The 19505-nt window shown below is 36.0% G+C and overlaps 1 long non-coding RNA gene across 1 annotated transcript; it reads right to left on the bottom strand.

Annotated features, from left to right (window-relative positions):
* Positions 1-1926: 1926 nt before the first annotated feature.
* LOC132618836 (uncharacterized) lies at positions 1927-8475 on the bottom strand. Its single transcript, XR_009574352.1, has 3 exons — positions 8352-8475; positions 3344-3387; positions 1927-2323 (listed from the first exon to the last, which is right to left on the bottom strand). It is a non-coding gene; the product is annotated as an uncharacterized LOC132618836 (long non-coding RNA).
* Between the last annotated feature and the right edge of the window lie 11030 nt (positions 8476-19505).

A 19505-nucleotide genomic window follows, 5' to 3' on the forward strand; every position in this document is an offset into this window, starting at 1 on the left:
TGGTCTTAATTATACATTAATATTTGTCTGGTTATAAAAAACTTAAAGGCAAGTTCTATAACGTGGTGGTTGGACCAACTATGTTGTATGGGGCAGAGTGTTGTCCAGTCAAGAAATCTCATGTTCAGAAGATGAAAGTGGCGAAAATGAGAATGCTGCGATGGATGTGTGGGCACACTAAGAGCGATAGGATTAGGAATAAAGTCATCCGAGACAAAGTTGGAGTAACCTCGGTGGAAGACAAGATACAGAAAGCGAGGCTGAGATGGTTTGGGCATGTGAGGTGGAGAGATGCAAATGCCTCAGTGCGGAGGTGCGAGAGGCTGGCTAGTGACGGTTTCAGAAGAGGTAGAGGTAGGCCGAAGAAGTATTGGGGAGAGGTGATTAGACAGGACATGGCGCATTTCCTGCTTACTGAGGACATGACCTAAGAGGGTATGGAGGACTCACATTAGGGTAGAAGGCTAGTAGGTAGTCGCGTTTATCCTTTCTTACGAGTAGTTGTATTGCTCTATAGTTTCTTGTCCCTTGATTTCTGCGAGTATCAGTTGGTTTATCATGGCTTATTTACTTTCATTATTTTCATTTTCATAATTTCTTTGAATTGTCTGCCCGTATTTGACCTTTCCTATGCTTTTTCTTGAGCCGAGGGTCTTCCGGAAACAGCTTCCCTACCTAAGGTAGGGGTAAGGTCTGTGTACACTCTACCCTCCCCAGACCCCACGTTGTGAGATTCACTGGGTATGTTGTTGTTAAAAAAATTCATTAAGGATAAAAAATAAATAAAAAAGATAATTTCAAGTTAAAATGCTTTCAAACTTAGAAAGTTATTATTCTTTTCTGAAAGGACGAATAAAAAAACAATGACATTCTTTTTTGCAAGGAGGGAGTACCACTCAGTGTGGTGAGATTAGAATTCATTTCCCTTCACCAAAAAAGGATTCGAAATTTAAATTTGTTTGGTCGGCCTTTAACATTTATATTCTAAAAATTATTGGTTCAGATCTAAGTCGAAACTACTAAATTCGAATCAATCCATTACCCAAGAGCTATATCTACCACTCTCATTAAGTTGGTCTTGAGTAATTTTCTTAAACTCTTCGTGTATTAAAAAAAATATTAAACTTAAGATATCTTAACTCAACATTCTCTACTTTATAGTATAGCTAAGGGTAAAAAATGTAAATTAAGTAAAGCTTAACGGCTTATCAACTAAATCGATATAAATATTAAATAAACCACTAATCGAACCGACAACTTATTCGTAGAGATCTAGTAGCTCAGTTGGTTGGCTATCTGAACTTTCACCTTGTTGGTGAGGGTTCGAATCCCCACATTGTAATCCCCTTCCCCATTTCCCCTTCTCCTACCCCCTATGTAATAAACACATTTAAAAAAAAACCGACAACTTATTCATATATTTTAAATTGATTCTGAACTGTTAATTCGATAACTTAGTACTAATAAATCAATAACACTTTTTCAATTTAATTTATCAATAACATCCCTACAACTAAGTGACGTTTCATATGAATGTAGATGAAAGGTAGAATATAATGATCACTTATTGAATTCAAATTGCAAGTTCTGAGAATAGATGAAATGCCTAGCGCCAGCTAAATTCAAACATATTGAATGATAAAAAAGATATTTGACTTAATTGAGCTCAAATTGCAAGCTTTGAAAACCGATGAGGTTTCAAGCGCCTGCCAAATTCAAATACTCCATTGGTTCATTTTTTTTACTTGTCCACTTTTGCCTTTGCACACCCCTTAAGAATTAGCAAATGAAGTATATATTTTACGATAATACTCATATTAGTTGATGTATAGTGTCAATAGACTTGAAAAATGATTTGGAAATAAGTAACTAATGCAAAGGTAAACCAAGAAAAACAAAGTTTATCTTTTTCTTAATATGCTAAAGTGGACAAATAAAAGATTTTTTTCATGCAAACCCTAAATACGTAGATCAAGCTTGTCATCAATGGCCACCATGGCCGTTGGTCAGTCTTCCGGAGTGGCTGACCAGCAAGATACTACAACAATTCCTCAAGAGGAAGGGATATTACAACCGAGAGAGAACAAATTACAGTATGCTGAACTTTTGAAACCTACTACTTTGAATGCTACTACACAAAATCAGAAATACACAGTTCCAACAATTGAAATGAAGAAAATCTCTTATCTTCATGGTAAGCCTTATCTCAAATGGACAGAGGAAGAGGTGTCCCGGATGAACGTGATTGAGAAGTTACAACATGCTGTTGTTGGCAAATTCTCATATGGATGGCCAGATATGGATCAACTCCGCACAATTATCCCTGCACAATGTGGAATAAAGGGTGAGTGCCAAATTGGGTTTTTTAGGAGTCGACATGTACTCATAATATTATCGCTTATAGAAGACTTTATCAATTTATCCTCTAAACCAGCATGTTATATCAGTGATAAAGAGGGATATGAATATCAAATGAGGCCACTTATATATGATTCAAAATTTAAAATAGATGAGGAGACTACTAAAGCTATGGCATGGATATCCTTCCCTAATCTACTGCCTACCTATTTTGTGAAGGAAACTTTATTTTCAATTGCATCTGCAGTTGGCAAACCACTTTATCTTGATATGGCTACTATCAACAAAACAAGACCTAGTTGTGCTAGGGTTAAAGTTCTAGTAGATTTATTGTCAGATCTACCCAGTTCTGTAAGGATGGATATTGAGGATGAAAGTTCAGGGGCAATAAGGACAGTAAATGTGAAGATTCATTATGACTATCTTCCTAAATACTGTAGAGAATGTAAATTACAGGGGCATAATGAATACGACTGTAGAATAATAAATCCAGAATTGGCAAAAAGAAGGGAGGAGGAGAAGAACAAAGAAGCAGTGTTATATGAAAACAGTGAAGGCAATCTAGAAAGTTATGAGGAGAAATCAGGAGCATCCCAAAAACAGCAGAGAGAAGAACAAAAGGGCAACAGAGAAGAACAACCAACGGGGAAGGTAAATCAAAAAGAAAAGGAAGCAGGTAAATACAAGAATTTTGAAAAGCCAATGCATAGGGGTTATCATAATTCTGCAAGACTACTGTCTAGTGGAAGATTAATAGGCAATCCTGGACAATGGAATCCTGTTAAGGACAATAGAAATCACAACCATGCAGAAGGGAACGGGAGCCAAAATATGCAAGGTGGTACAGGGAAGAAGGCAGAAACTAGTGAGGTGAAGACCAACAACCAGTTTGCTGCTCTTTCAGAACAAGACCATTTAGAAGAAATTGTGACAAAACAGGCAGCAAAACATCATTGTTTAGAGAAAGAAATAGCAGAGAATTTACCTGAAGAGGGGAACAAGCAGCAAAGCCAACATGATGAAGGAAACCTGAATGGACAAACAGAAGAAAATGAGTACACTAATATAAGCAACAATTCACAAAATGCAGCAGATAATGAAAACATTCAATCTCCAAAGGGAAAAAGGGAACAAGACAAAACTGTACAAGAAAGTTCTAAAGATTGGGTGGAAGCCTTCTTTAGGAAAATCAATGTTGACAATGAAAAACATGTGACATCACGACAGGGACAGCAAGAGCAAAATAGAGGTGATAATCAGGTAGTTGATCAGGTGGTGGAAGTGGATCAGACACCAAATGTTCATGAAGTAGATAAAAGAAAAAGGTGGGGGGATAGAGTAGAAGTAACAGAGGATACAGAAGAAGAAATCATGAGCCAAGAATCAGCAGTGCAGTTAGAAAACAACTCCTATGGTACAACAAAGACACATCATGGTGAGGAGTCTTATGGGGATTCTTTGATCTCTGATGGGGCAAAAAAAACAAGAGGAAAGTGGGCCTAGTGATACTGCAGATAGCTTGACAGTTGGGGATCTACTTCAGCAATCAAAACCAGATGAGATAGGGATAAAACACAATCCACTAGATGGGCAAGCAACTGACATAGAAAGGGAAGCAGAAGGGAATTTAACTGATATGATGCCACATTCAATAGGTGTTGTAATATGGTCAGAGGGAGCAAGCCAACAACAAATGATCCAGCAAGGAAAACATAGTCCATCAAATGCTAAGTTACAAGAAATAGTGGCCCATAGAGTTACAGAAAATGAAGTCCAGCAGGCTATCGAGGAAGAGCAGCAGCTAGAAGGGGATCAGGGAATAGGGATCAGTTCCATAATAATAAAAAAGGTGTCCACAGAAGCAGATATATCTCCAAAGGCCATAAAAAAAAAGTGGAAAAAAAAACAAAGGTGCAAGATGTTATACCACCCAAGAGGGTGAACCCAAAAAGAGTGGCAACTTCCAAAAGTAAATAATGATTAAGTCTCTAATATGGAATATTAGGTCTGTTAACACTCAACAGGCTTTTCAAAGGTTGATCATGTTACAAAGGCAATATAAGTGTTCTATTGTGGCTTTAATGGAACCATTTCAAAATTGTAGACATCTGCAGAAATACAAAAGGAGATTGGGCATGGAGACTACTGTAGTTAATTGTAATGGTAAGATATGGGTTTTTGTCGATGATGCAGTACAATGTGATGTGTTAATGGACACAGACCAACAAATTACTTTGAAGTTGTGTAACCAAGATACTGGCAAAGATATTATTGCAACTTTTGTCTATGCCAAGTGTGATGAAGGGGAGAGATTAGAGCTATGGGACAGTCTTTACCAACTTGCAAGTGACATGAATTTTCCATGGATGGTTGGGGGGGGGGGGGATTTCAATGTGATATTGTCTGAGGAAGAAAAACTAGGTGGGCTTCCTGTCACATTATCTGAGTGTGAGGACTTTGCTTTCTGTATTAACTCTTGTGGGTTATTAGACATGGGATTTAAAGGAAGTCTGTTTACATGGTGGAATGGAAGATCAGCAGAAGATTGCATTTTCAAAATGTTAGACAGAATAGTGGTTAATTGTCAGTTCCAGATCATATTCCTGCAAATAGAAGTTGAGCATCTCTCAAAAACAGGGTCAGATCATGCCCCTTTGATTCTATCATATGGAGAAGAAGCTGTTCACTCTATAAAACCTTTTAGGTTTCTGAATTTCTGGACTCAACATGAAACTTTCAAGGAGGTGGTGGTACAGAATTGGAGGACTCCATACGCAGATTCCCCTTTCTTAGCATTTAAACAGAAGCTCAAAATCTTAAAAGGTGCTCTTTCTAGGTGGAGTAGGGAAACTTATGGAGACATTTTCAAATAGTTAGCAATCAGAGAGGAAGTGGTAAAAATAAAGGAAGATTTATTTGAAGAGGAACCCAGCATTGTAAACAGAATTGTGCTTCAAAAGGCTCAGGCTGAATTGAAAAAATACTTAAGCCTAGAAGAACAATACTGCAAACAAAAGGCAGGATTTAATTGGCCCACAGAAGGAGACAGGATTACTAGTTTTTTCCACAATTATGTGAATGGAAGGAGGAAGAGATTACAGGTGAGGGGAATATATTATAGAGAAGGAGTATGGTTAGAAGAGATGGAGAATATCAAGGCAGAAGCAGTAAATTTCTTTCAAAATCAATTTACCCAGGAGGGGGATACATCAGATTTTGGAATATTAAGACATGTTCCTTCTATGATATCTCATGAGCAGAATATGATGTTATGTGCATATCCAACAAAAGAAGAAGTCAAGCAGGCAGTTTTTGCTTTAAGTGGGGACAGTGCTGGTGGACCAGATGGGTTTACAGGCATTTTTTATCAGCAATGTTGGGAGATTGTAGGGAATGATGTGCATGCTGTAGTTTTGTCTTTTTTCGATGGTGCCGAACTCCCTAAATCAATCACACATACTAATCTGGTACTTATACCTAAAAAACAAACTGTTCAGACTTTTTCAGATATGAGACCAATCAGCTTGTCTAACTTCATCAATAAGGTGATATCAAGAGTAGTGCATTCTTGGAAGGGCAAGCTCTTGTCATTTGGAGGTAAGGCTGTACTAATTAAAAGTGTTCTCCAAGCAATGCCTTTGCATCTACTTTCAGTATTAGCTCCTCCAAAGTGTGTGTTGAATGAAATACATAAGATGTTTGCTAGATACTTTTGGAGTAATAAGGAAGAAGGAAGGAGTAGGCCTTGGGTAGCATGGCAGAATGTATGTTTACCTACTCAGGAAGGAGGTTTAGGCTTTAAATCTTTATTTGATATTTCAAATGCTCTTTTTGCCAAATTATGGTGGAGATTCAGGACATCTAATACATTGTGGGAAAATTACATGTGGAATAAATATTACAAGAAACAGATGCCTACTCTAGTCTAGTGGAAGGGGGGGTCACAGGTGTGGAAGAAAATGCTAGAAGCAAGAGAAGCTATAGAACATGAAATTTGGTGGGAAATAAAAGGTGGAACTATTAATGTTTGGTATGAGAAATGGACTAAGATAGGGGCTTTACACCATGTGGTGCCCACTGATTTTCCTATTAATGAAGCACTGAAGGATGTTGCAGATCTGATAGAGGGAGGGAGATGGAAGGATCAAATGTTGCAGCAAAACTTTCCAACAGATATAGTGGATCACATTAAGTCTGAAATTCACATAGAACAGCTTCAAGGTGTATGGGATAGACCCTGGTGGATGCCAACAAGTATAGGAAAGTTTACAATCAACAGTGCTTGGGATATTATGAGGCATAAGAGTCACATACAGGAGGACTTCAAACAATTGTGGATTAAGGGAGTTCCTTTTAAAATTTCCTTCTTTCTGTGGAAGTTATGGAAATGGATAATCCCTACTGATGATAATTTGATGAGGATTAATATTGTCGTGGTCTCTAGATGTTACTGTTGCAGAGTTCCTCAACAAGAAACTATGCAACATTTATTTTTAACAAGCAATTTTGCAGAAGGGGTATGGAAGGTGTTTTTAGAAGCAGCAGGACTACATGTAAATAGAGTCCAACTACACCAAACAATCAGAGCTGTATGGTCAGTAGATTGCGATGACATGATCAAACCTATTGTTCAAGCAATACCAACAATGATTACATGGGAACTGTGGAAAAGGAGAAATACCATAAGACATGGAGGTAAGGTGAGTTTTAGAAAGGTGCTGCATGAAGTGAACAATAATCTATACTATCTTACCAGGATGAGATACCCATCATTACAAAATGTGCCTTTTCTATGGCCTGACCTAGTTAATTGTTTGGAAAGAATACAACCCCCAATAATTACTAAAGTTGTACATTGGAAGCTTCTATATGCTAGGTGGTTTAAGTGTAATACAGATGGGGCTTCAAGAGGGAATCCGGGACCTAGTTCTTATGGTTTTTGTGTGAGAAATTGGCAAGGGGACTTGGTATATGCTCTGTGTGCTGAAATAGGGGATTCTACAATTGTAGTAGCTGAAGCTAAAGCTATACTGCAAGGCTTGACCTACTGTGTGGAACATGAACTCCATCCATTAATTATGGAAACAGATTCATTGCTTTTAAAGAAAGTGGTGGAAGAACAGTGGCAGATACCATGGTGCATTATTACTGAAGTGGAGAGAATTAAGAAGCTGATGGAAGGATTCAATGTGATAATACAACACGTCTATAGGGAGGGGAATAGCCTGGCAGATTTTTTAACTAACATAGCTTTTGATTTTGCAGGTATATCAGAGTTTAATTTATTTTCAGAACTGCCTAGTGCAGGGAGGAAGATACTAAATTTGGATAAGCAACAAGTTCCTAATCTCAGGATCAGAAATGCAAGGAATAAGCAGACCTAATGAGTACATGTGTGATTGTGTAACTTAACTATTGAAAATTCTTCAATGTGTGGTATTAGCTTCGGCTCATCCTATTGAAGAGTTAGCAATAGCTGAGAAGCAGTATCCACTGTATTTCATAGGTTTTTTGCTTTTGATTGTCTACTAGAAATTAGAAATCCTAACTGGATATCTAGCCTGTTAATTAAAGAGAAAGTAAGTCTTGTTTATTTAGTTCAATTGTAAAGCCTAGAGATAATCTTAGTGTGGTTGATAACCATGTCTCTGGTGAGAGCTTGAGGGACATATTAATGGGGCCAATCACGGGCTTAAGAATGCTACTTACTCAAGACAAACAAGATCTAACAATCAACAGGACAGAATACTTAAGTTATCAAATCAATTTGAGAACTGGGTAAAGGTTAGAGATTTCAAAGCACATCAACAATGGAGGAGAGGAATAGACAAAGCTCAAAAGAGTTGATTCAACACAACACAACACAACACAACAGATCTTCAAGCTACATCTATAGGTTTTCAGTTGGAAGAATCAAAATTATACACCATGTACTTTTCTTCAGTTCAGTTCGTACAAAAATCGACAGGAATGAAAATGGGTGAGAATCATACCTGATTGCTAAGCTAGGAGACTGAGTTGCTGTGAGAAGAGATTTGTTCTCTGTTCTTAGTTCTTGGATCTAGCTAGATTTTTGAGCTCTTGTTTGTTGGTTCCAGATGTTTCTGTCGAAACATAGTGTAAAGATACTCTTTTATTTAGTAATAAAATAAAGCCACTAGGCATCCTTAGTGGTTGCTTAAAAAAAAAGACAAGTAAAAGTGAAAATTTATATTTAGTATAGTAGACAAGTAAAAGTGAATGGGGGGGGGGGGGGGGGGGGGAGTATATGGCTAATCATGGTAAAAGTATCCTTGAACTTCCCTAAATTAACTGCTAAAAGTTACAGCAGAATGGTAATTATCTCTCTATTCTTAATTAGAGGTCTCGAGGTCAGTTTAAAAAGTATTACTCCCTTCATTCCATAATAAGTGGGTTTTAAGGTTCATACACACCCCTTAAGAAACTGCTTACTCTTAGAAAATTAGGAGTGTTTTTATTAACTTACCCTTAGTCAAATTTAATTACTTTCTAGATAAAGCAAACGTAGTTAATGAATCTTGACTATTTAAATAAGGATAATCTTGGAAGAATCTGCCCAAAGTCTTCTTGAAATTCTAAAGAACCGCTTATTTTGAAAAAAATGAAAAGTCTAAAAAAAACACTTACTATGAGATGGGGAGAGAGTATCACTTTTAGTAGAAAATATTTAGTTTTCAAAGTGAAAATTCTATTACAATCTTAATTAATTGAACCCAAAATGAATATCCGATCAAATGGAAAAAAAGATTCCCTTGATTTAAGGAGCTATTCGTGCCCACAAGAGTATTAGACATCTTTGACTTGTGACTTATCTCATGGAAACCAGAGGTAATTAAAGTACATTATCACCAAAAGAAAAATAGAAAAAAAAAAAAAGGTAATTAATGTACATCCCATCCCATGGAAACCAGAGGTAATTAATGTACACATTATGTTTTCAGCTTTTTTTGAGTGTTTGACTGGTCAGCTTATAAGCCATTTTGTACTAAAATAAGCCTAAAAAGATAATTGAGCTCATTTAGCTTAGCTTATCTAAGTCAGGTTATAAGCTGAAAAAGCTTATAAGCCAAAACAAATAAGTTGGACTATCCTAATTTTTTTTTTTTTTTTGACTTATAAGCTGCTTTTTTTTTAAACCCATCCAAACAAGCTCATTATCACAAAAAAAAAAAAAAAAAAAAAAAGGGTAATTAATGTACATCCTTAAAATGTCGGGGAAATAAAATCAAAAAGGAAAATGTCTTTCACTCAGGCTTGCAAAACAGCGCGTTGTCGTTAGCTGTAACAAAGAATTTTGGGTGACCCCCAGACCACCAGCCAAAGCCAACATCTGCGCCGAAATTTGTGATCCCCTCATGGGGTTTATAATAATATGGAGTATAGTATGATGCTTCATGGTATCACGTGGTTCCTCCGTTTCAATTTACCTTAAAGGAGTTTGAAACTGTATGTATTTATATGACTAGTGAATTTTTCCGCACTTCAAGCGGGCATAAATGACCATATTTTAAAAAAAAAAGTATCTGGCCCCCGAAATCGAAAGTAATAACAAAATACATTTTGTGAAATCTAAAGTCTTCTTTAATTTTTTTTTTCATTAGATAAACTAAACGTATATGTTTATATATTCAGCTTATATCTAGTTTTCAAAACTTAAATATTCAAAAGTTGAATTAACATCACCAACAAAACACAATAACAAAAAAGCTAAAATTAAAATCTCAAATATTTCCCTTGTCATCAATAGTGTATGTGTATATTGAATGATCAATTTGTCTCGTTTGGCTTATATTACTCTATTTAACTAATAAAAAAATGAATAACTAATCAGTAATAAAATGTATGTCATATTAATTAAAGCAGAATTTAGTTTCTAAAATACTCCATTCTTATTTCGAAAAATACAGATTATTTCAGATTGAATTTCTTTTTAAAAGCTTTAGTGAACCAAAAACAAACAAATCAAATTTCATGACAGAGCTAAAAAGATTTTATGTCAAATAATACTCATAAATAATGCTCATAGATTTAAAGTAAAGAAGAAAAGAACTTCACTGGTGAAAATTTTCATTGTGAGACCGCACCTTCTTTGTTCTCGCCCTTCTCTCCCTAGCAAGGAAGATACTTTCTATAAAACTCATGAAATACATTCTAATCTTGTCAACGTGTATATTCGTTTACTTATTCAAATTAGAAAAAATATTTAAACACAATTCACTCTTTTTATTATAGGAACTAAGTCTTGAAGCTTTAAATGTGACCAAATTAAGTTTGAATCTTTTTCTCAATTAATTTAATTCTGTCTAAAAGAAAGTATGATGTCAATGACATTATTTTTCAAAGAGTAAAACCCAACCGTAGCTTTTGGTATTTAAATTATTTTTCAAAGAGTAAAACCCAACCGTAGCTTTTGGTATTTAAATAATGGCAACGAAAGAAATAGTCCGCTAACATCTACACGATGAGAGAATTTTCTTTTCAATATCACAATTCGCGAACAATTTATCATTATATGTATCCTCCGACAAAAAAAATACTTACATAAAATAATGAACAAAGAATAAACAGAAAATAAAATATCAAAGGGACAATACATATCAAGTAAGGCTAGTTAGATACCTAAACTACAAAAATGAGGAAATACAAGGCATGTGGTAAATTTAGCAAGCCATATATTTTATTTTGATGGAGATACGCAACATGACTGATAATCCTCGTTAGAGACACTTCAATTTTACCTAAAACCATTCTAGCACTAATATTTCTTCTTCAAAAAGTATACAACTAATTTTTTTTTTCAAACAAGGACTCTTGTTTTTATTTTTAGGAAGACGATTCCCGACCATTCTTCGAAGTTGATTTGAAAACAAAACATTTGTTCTGTGACGTGAGGCTCCAGCTTCAAACTTTGAAAGCATCGGTTGCTTCCACCTGTAACCTTCTTCGACCGCCTTGACACCTTATTATCAAGGAACCCCTCCTATTCCACAAGTATATAGGCGGAGATCTGGAAGGTCAGAAACTCCAAGGGGAAACCTTTCAATGCGCCACACGATTAAAACAAATATATTAGGCAATACACACACAAGAGAAACAAACATACGAAAAAATATAACAAAAAAAAAAATCCAAAAGTGAAGAATTACATATCTTCCTGAAGTTTAACGATGAAATATATATAGCAACAAATTGACTGAACATGTCTACAGAATTTCAAGAACGTATAGGAAGGCAATGATAAGTTACATTTCATGGTGTGAGTAATGAAAATTAAATAGCAAGTAAATGATTAGAATATAATGCCAAGTAACGGAGTACACAAAATAAAAGAATGCCGACAACATAATTTCTTGTGATATGGACTCTTTAGAACCAAGAAATTAAAGAAAAAATGTCCAAAAAAAAAAAAAGAGATTAATTAATAGATGATATAGCAACTTGGGGAGGGGAAAAGGTAGAATAGCACATAAATGAATATTAAGTTAAGATATCTAATCAAGAAGACAATTATAGTGCGAGGTGAAAAATTGACTAATTGACATTAAAGATTTTTTGGGCTATTAAAAGTAAATTAAATAGATAAATGGAGGGGAAAATGTCAAAAAAGGAGAAAAAAAGATAAATGATATTCTAGGTCATACAGAGGTGCCACATCAGCTTGTCTATGTCTTAATTTATATTATATATAGATTATAAATCACATTATTAAGGATAACTGAAAAGTTTAAAGTTAACTTATTAATAAATATATTAATATATCATTCTTTTTTCAACTAACTAAAAAGAATAGAGTATCATATAAAAGAAGAGAAATTTAAAAGCATTCATGGGAGTTTATAAGCAGTACAATATATTTTCTACTCAATCTATTATATTTATACGATATTTTTTTCTTTCTAGTATGTGTTGAAACTGTTGGATTTGTGAGAATTTTAATACTATAAAATATTATATTAAAGTGCATGACTTATTAGTGGTCATAAAGTGGTGTCATTATTCTTGTAACTCTTGTAACCACTCTAGCATGTTCTCCCACATTATCTCCTACTAATTACCCCACTAAACCTCAAATGCCTATCCACTTTCTTGATATTTACTTGTGGGAAGAAATCTTACACCTATATAAAGAATGTTTACTTCCTTGTACTAGATGGATAAAAAGTAGATGAGAAGCGGATAAAAACTATTATTTTGTGTTTTTGAGGTTAGTGTAGAGAAAGAGAGAGCTGAGACAAAGAAAATTATTCTAAGTCTCTAACTTATTCACTACAAAAGAGAGTAATTTTATGTTGAAGGAAGGTGTTCTTATTGGTGGAGCTTTAGACTCTTCAACTAGTCCAGAGTTGTTTGAGTCCCCCGACATTATTGGGTTGTTGTATCCTGGAGGAGACAAGTCAAAGAACATTACTGTTGGACCGGTAAAGATCATACTACAGTGGACTTAAATCCCCTTAAAGAGAGCGAGATATCTGCGCCTCAGCCTGAATGAATATTTATTTATTTCACATCATTTTATTTTTCAATTGCAATTTTATGGTATAATTCACCAACAGAAACAAATGAAATATCTATATTTAAATTTTTCAACTTTATCTGCTAATGATTTTGTGAGCAAGACATGTGGACAATAAGTATTTTTAAAGGATCACCACTATTTTATTAGGGTCAGTCTAGAATACTTACTGAGTACATGTTATTTTTGTAGTCACGCTAACTTGCTACACTTTTTATGCAGATTTAGATGTGAGTACTAGTGGAGGTCGGATGGTGTCTAGAGGCTATCTATTTGGAATTACAGGGTGAGCTCCTGCCTTATCTGCAGCACTAGACTCTAGTTCTGTTATCGTATTTATCTATCTTTCTATTTTCATACATTGTATTGTTTCAAACTTATGTATTTACTTTCAGTCTTAGATTCTCTTGACTCATATCACCTGTAGGGTTTGGAATTTTCGCTTGTATTATTCAGGTTCTTGACAATTGAGACGTTTATATTACTTATTCTTATTTTAGTGCTTACTTTGTTCATTGTAATAACATAAATGGTTTTTAAATTTTTGGGACTGGTTCGTTGATACGATCGGACTTGGGATTATAAAGATAGGAAGAAATCAGTAGATGAGAATGAAGAAAGATGAGATGAGAATAGACTAAAGAAAGGACTAATTCAACTAAATCCACATTGAATCAATCCAAGGGAGAAAAGAAACTCAAACTCATACATGGACGTCTGATCCAAGAGAGGCACAAGATAAAGAGTTCAGGGAATCTACCATAATCCTAACAGTAGTTAATCCTGGCTAAACCTACCTCCGTACAAGGAGAACTACACACTCAGAAGAGTTTCATCATAAATCTCAAAACCAAGCTAAGAATGAAAATAGGCTAAGGCAAACTTATATAGTTTTTCCTTTACAAGCATAGCCACAATTATTTAATTAATAGTCACATTTGACATTTAACTACCCAAGCTTGCAATTGTATCCACACATCAAACATTTGGGCTTCTTTAAGAGGAAAGCTCTTGGGCTCTTGAACTTTTCCTCCATGCTATCTCCCATAGCTTGAAGGTCCTCTATTCGTTGTCTTCAAGAGCTTCCATCGCTTCATTCTCCACGAGCTTGGCTTGTAAGGCCTTGAAGTTCTTGGCTCGGCTTCTAGTACAAGGCCTTGGGGAGAGTTGAGTGTTTGAGTCATCCGATATCGTATCATCCTTCCTTTCTTGAAAATGATTCATCCTTTAATCCGTAGCTTTCAAGCATAGAAGAGAATGAGTATATGCTCTGCACAAAACACACAAGGTAGTCATCATAAGGCAAATGATAATACCTAAAGTAAGCATAGCATGCAACCAACACACTAAATGGCTCACTCTTATGATATAACCAAGCATCATAAGGATCTAGAAAGAGTAGGTATCCAAGTAATGGCCTAGACACTTGGCTATTCAAGACAATGGGACAAAGGGGTAAATCAAAAGAACCAATGCATTTAGGACACCAAACATGCAAGTTCACATCGGTTCTAGCATTAAATAACGACATACCTCCCTTTAAGTCACAACCCAAGCGATATCCCTCATGGCTAAGTGCAAAATCACAAACAAGACCAACCCTAGTTATGGCCCTATCCAATTCACTAGCCCACTTCAATAAAGAAGTCACTAACGAGTCAACACCGGGGTCAAATACAAAGGTATCTCCCACACTATTTTGTTCACATTTTCCATGTAAACCCAAAATGAAATCAAATAATAACACTAGAAAAGAATCACATGAATTTATAGAAGTGCTACTACTATACTCACCACACAAAGAAGTTACCTCTATGACTTTAGAAAGCCCAAGAATAAGCATGAGTCTCGTATACATACCGTCCTTGAAGGAAGTACAAGTTGTGACTTCATACCAAAGTGTGGACCAATGAGGTCTCCTCCCATGGTCTTCCTCAAGACTTCTCCTTTGATGAAACTTCACAAACAAGTTACTCAAATAACCAAGTTTATCAAGAGAGAGAGAGAGAGAGAGAGAGAGAGAGAGTTTTACCTTTATGCTCATCGAACCTCTGCCAAGCTTTGAGTAACATCTCCTCACCCTTTAGGTTAGAAGATCTAGCATAGTCCTTCCAAATTGTAGGTTCTTTTCCTTTCACATTGCTCCTTTCTTTAAAGGGCACTCTTCATTTTCGGAAGCCTTTTCCAAACTCGACGCTGGTCCATCAAATGGGCTACAAACCCTCAAGAAGGACTTTTCGTCTTTGGGAAGGGTGTCGACAAGCTCACCCATTCCACGCTTGTCATCATGACGAATCATCACCACACAATCCCTCAAGAAGGAAGTTCCTCCATCGGGAAGGGTATCATCATCCCATAGTGGATTAATAAACACTCTGTAGCCTCCGAAGGTGGCTACATTTTCAACATACCATACATCCCACTAGGAACATCATTTTCAATAGTCATGTCGACATCAAATAAGATATAATCTTTAAAGAGAGAACAATTAATAAATAACGAGGATTTAAAACATGTGATTTCACCCTCAAAAAGATAAACGTCATTTTTCAAAGAACTTTCCTTCATATGACTATCTACATGACACTCAACACTATCATAACCTTGAGCCTCATCAAATGTCAATAAGGTAAGATCAAGGGACTCATCTTCGTACGTGTCAAATAAGGGTGATGTGTCATATTGACATTCTTTCACATTATCAACTAGGTCAAATTCATCACCAAATTAAGGCTCATAAAACACATCACAAAATTCCTCAATTAGTGGACTATGGTCACTAACAAGTTGATCAACACAAATATCCACACTAGTTGGTCTCAAATTAATCTTACAAGAAGAGTCAATTCGGTCATCAATAGGATCAACTAATGTGTGAGCAATACTTTCACAAGACAATACACTAACAATCTTATCACAAGTGTCAGCACTAGGTGGACACAAATTGATCTCACAAGAAGAATCAATCGTCATCAAGAGGATCAACTAGTGTTGGAACACCCATATCAACGACATTGTCAATATTCATTAAAGATCTAAGTTCAACACATGGTAAAGATTAATTAAGCTCATATAAGGATAAGCTATCACTTACACTCAAGTCAAAAACATGATCATTCACATTACTTAGAGTATTGAGATTAGCTACTTTACCTTGAAGTTCACACAAAGTATTTTCTTTACCTTAGTTTTCAACTTTGGAGCACATTTGCTTGTTCGGGAAGCCTTCAACTACCTCGTGATTTTCAATGTTTGAGGTTTGACATTTGGTTTGCTTTCAAGAATACCTGCACAATTATCAAGATAACTAGGGAATAAAGCCAAGTTACTTGAGTTAGAATAGGGTTGTGACAACCCTCTCACATCGCTCCTCACAACCTCCTTTTTTCCGCTCTAGAGTTGTCACTTTTCTCTCCCTTAATTCTCTCAATATTTTCTCTCTCAATTTCGTAGGAATTGGAGCAAGTGCCAAGAATTCTTTTAGTAGGGTTGGGTGAACCCTTCACTTCTAGCTTCCACTTGGCTTCACAAGGATTGGATTTCTCTTCCTTCACTTGTTGCTCCTTGGTCAAGCGGTTCATGATTAGGTGTAGATATTTTTCAATCGTCTCGAAAATTTTGTCCATTCTATCCCATAGTGAAGGATCGAGATCTGCCACCCTAGGAGGTAGTTCACTTGCATTTTCTTTTTTTTAGGGGGTATGGGTGGAAAAAGAAGGTTCCCTTTCTTGTCCACTACATACTTGCACCATTCTTGCTCATATGGAATCCTATGTTCTTGGAACCAAGGATGTCCCAAACACAAGTGACAATTATCCATGCGAACTACATCACACCAAACCTCTTCTTCATATTTACCTTGGGCAAAGAATACCTTCGCGCTCTTATCAATCAAATACCCTTTTTGATCATAGTAAGGGTTCCGTGTCTTCGCATAAGGTATTCTCAACTCTTCAACCGCTTGAGGTGTAATGTAGTTTGCATAACTACTATTATTAAGCATAAGAAAGCACCCCGTACAACCAAACACACTTACTTTTGTTTTACGGATTCGCCTCTTCAAGTCAATTGTTCCTTGAAACACTGAATTTCCTCTACTTCTATTGCCTATCGATGCTCCCTTCTACCTTCAACATCATACTCATATTGAGAACATGGAACACTTCTACTAGGATAAGAGCACGATTCATTGTATTTCATGAAGTAGGAAATGTATACCCTCTTTCTCTTCTAGGATGACTCTGACTTGGTCAAACCCACACACTCATACGGCTTCACTTGGGATAGGAAGTATCACAAGGCGATGCACGTGAATATCCACTAGAAGGCTCTTCAGAAGTATCATGTTCAAAAACACTACTATCGTGGACATATTCACCACAAAGAGCATAACCACAAGGTTCATATTCACCACAACTTCCTAATTTAAGAGGGTCTTCATCAAATAACTCATAAAGTATGTGTAAAAATAACCATACCTCACATTGCCTCCACATCCATGGTGCGTAACTACAACGGTCGCCATGAATCATCGCCACAAAAAACCTTATTTCTTGTAGTGTGTGTAGTATGAGAACCTTCATAGCTTTCATTTTCACAATAGGACTCTTCATAAAGTTCTTCTACTCCTTCATCTTCTTCATAAGACCCATGAAAACCATTTGTCTCATATTTTCTTCCGAAGTAGTACTCTTCACCATTATCTTGTTCATGATCATGATCGTATTGGCCATCATCAATTCCGTAATCTCCATTGCCATCATAATCATAACCTCCATTATTAGAGGCATAGACATCCATGTAATCATCACAAGAATCTGAGGCTATGGATGACATAATTCCTTATATCTCCTTTCCTTATGTCTCCTCTCCATGTACCAACAAAACGAGCAACCAAGGTTGGTAATAAAAGCTCCTCACTAACACTCGTATTTGCGCTCGTTTGTGATTGGCTAGCACGCCTCGAATATTCTCACCCTCTTACCTTTTACCACTCTAGATGTATCCCTTAACTCGTGAACCACCAACTTGAATAAGATCTAAGATAGCACCATGTATCGGTTCCGAATGGAGCTAGTAAAAGCAACGGACAAGAGCCAAACAATTCACAACGAGATAAACGAGAAAAGCATAGAATGAATCGGTACGAAAGAAATATGGACTCAAGAACTAGCTAACAATCAAGTAAGGACAATTACTAGTCGAATTAGCTTGGAGAATCAAAGAAACGAGATGAAAATGAAAGGACTTGACCCAAGACTACGGTAGACTTACCTCACTATATGGTCTGCTCATGAGATATACGGTAGGACCTTTGCACTTATACGATCCATAGATTGTTTCACTGTTGCAATCTATGGTTAACTCTTGAACATATACGGTCCCTAGATGGTACGGACCGTAGATCAGCAACAGTTTGTACAATTTTTCATCTTCAATCTACAGTTGGTACTTTGGTAATTATATTGTCCATCAATGTATATACGGTCCATGAAACTGGACCATAGATCAATTATAGTGTACACTTTTCATTGATGCAATTTTACGGCTTCGATATACGGTCCGTATATTGTGACCGCATATCACTTCAGTGATGATGTTTTGTACGGTGTACCTCGAACTTTGGGTCAATTATTTTGAATTTTCCTGACTTGTTGGGCCCACACAACCTAGTATTTCCCTTTTTGGGCTGGAAAAACACCTTTTTCCACTAGTTGGAAAATTTTGGATCCACACTCCCTTTTTGCTCCTTCTTCCTTATGAATCTATGAAGATCCTCAAGAACACCAAGAACATTCAAATTTTCACCCCCTTCAATTTCAACTCCAATTGCTCCCAAATTTAAGATCCAGCTTCCTCTCAACTAGGAGAACAAAGCCCACTCCCAAATTGAGTCCAATTGACACTAAATTGAAGACCTACTTGCTTGTTCTTCAAAAGCTTCAAGTTCAACAAAGGTGATTGAACAAAAACTTCTCCAAACACCTTGAAATTGTAGATCTAGGTAGATGCGATCTCTAGAAACTCAAATCTACACTTCAATCCACACAAATCAAACAACAACACCAATTTTTTTTGGGGATTTTCAAAGTTTTCAATTTTTTTTTGTAATTTTCAAATTAAGAAGAACCTATGATTAAGAATTGTAGAAACAATCTTTTAACCTACGCTCTGATACCAAATGATACCGTCTGACTTGGGATTGTATGATAAAAAACACAAATGCGTAGAAATTAAGGATAGGAAGAAATCAATATATGAGAATGAAGAAATAGGAGATGAGAACAGATGAAAGAAAGGACTAATTCAACTAAAATCAACATTGAATCAATCCAAGGGAGAAAAGAAACTCAAAATCATACATGGACATCTAATCCAAGAGAGGTTCAAGATAAAGAGTTAAGGGAATCCACCCTAATCCTAACAGTAGCTAATTCTAGCTAAACCTACCTCCATACAAGGGGAACTACACACTCAAAAGAGTTTCATCATAAATCTCAAAACCAAGCTAAGAATGAAAATAGGCTAAGGCAAGCTTATATAGTTTTGCCTTTATAAGCATAGCCACAATTATTTAACTATTAGTCACATTTGGCATTTAACTATCCAAGCT

Source organism: Lycium barbarum, chromosome 11 (genome assembly GCF_019175385.1).
Source record: "Lycium barbarum isolate Lr01 chromosome 11, ASM1917538v2, whole genome shotgun sequence".
NCBI classification, from domain to species: domain Eukaryota; kingdom Viridiplantae; phylum Streptophyta; class Magnoliopsida; order Solanales; family Solanaceae; genus Lycium; species Lycium barbarum.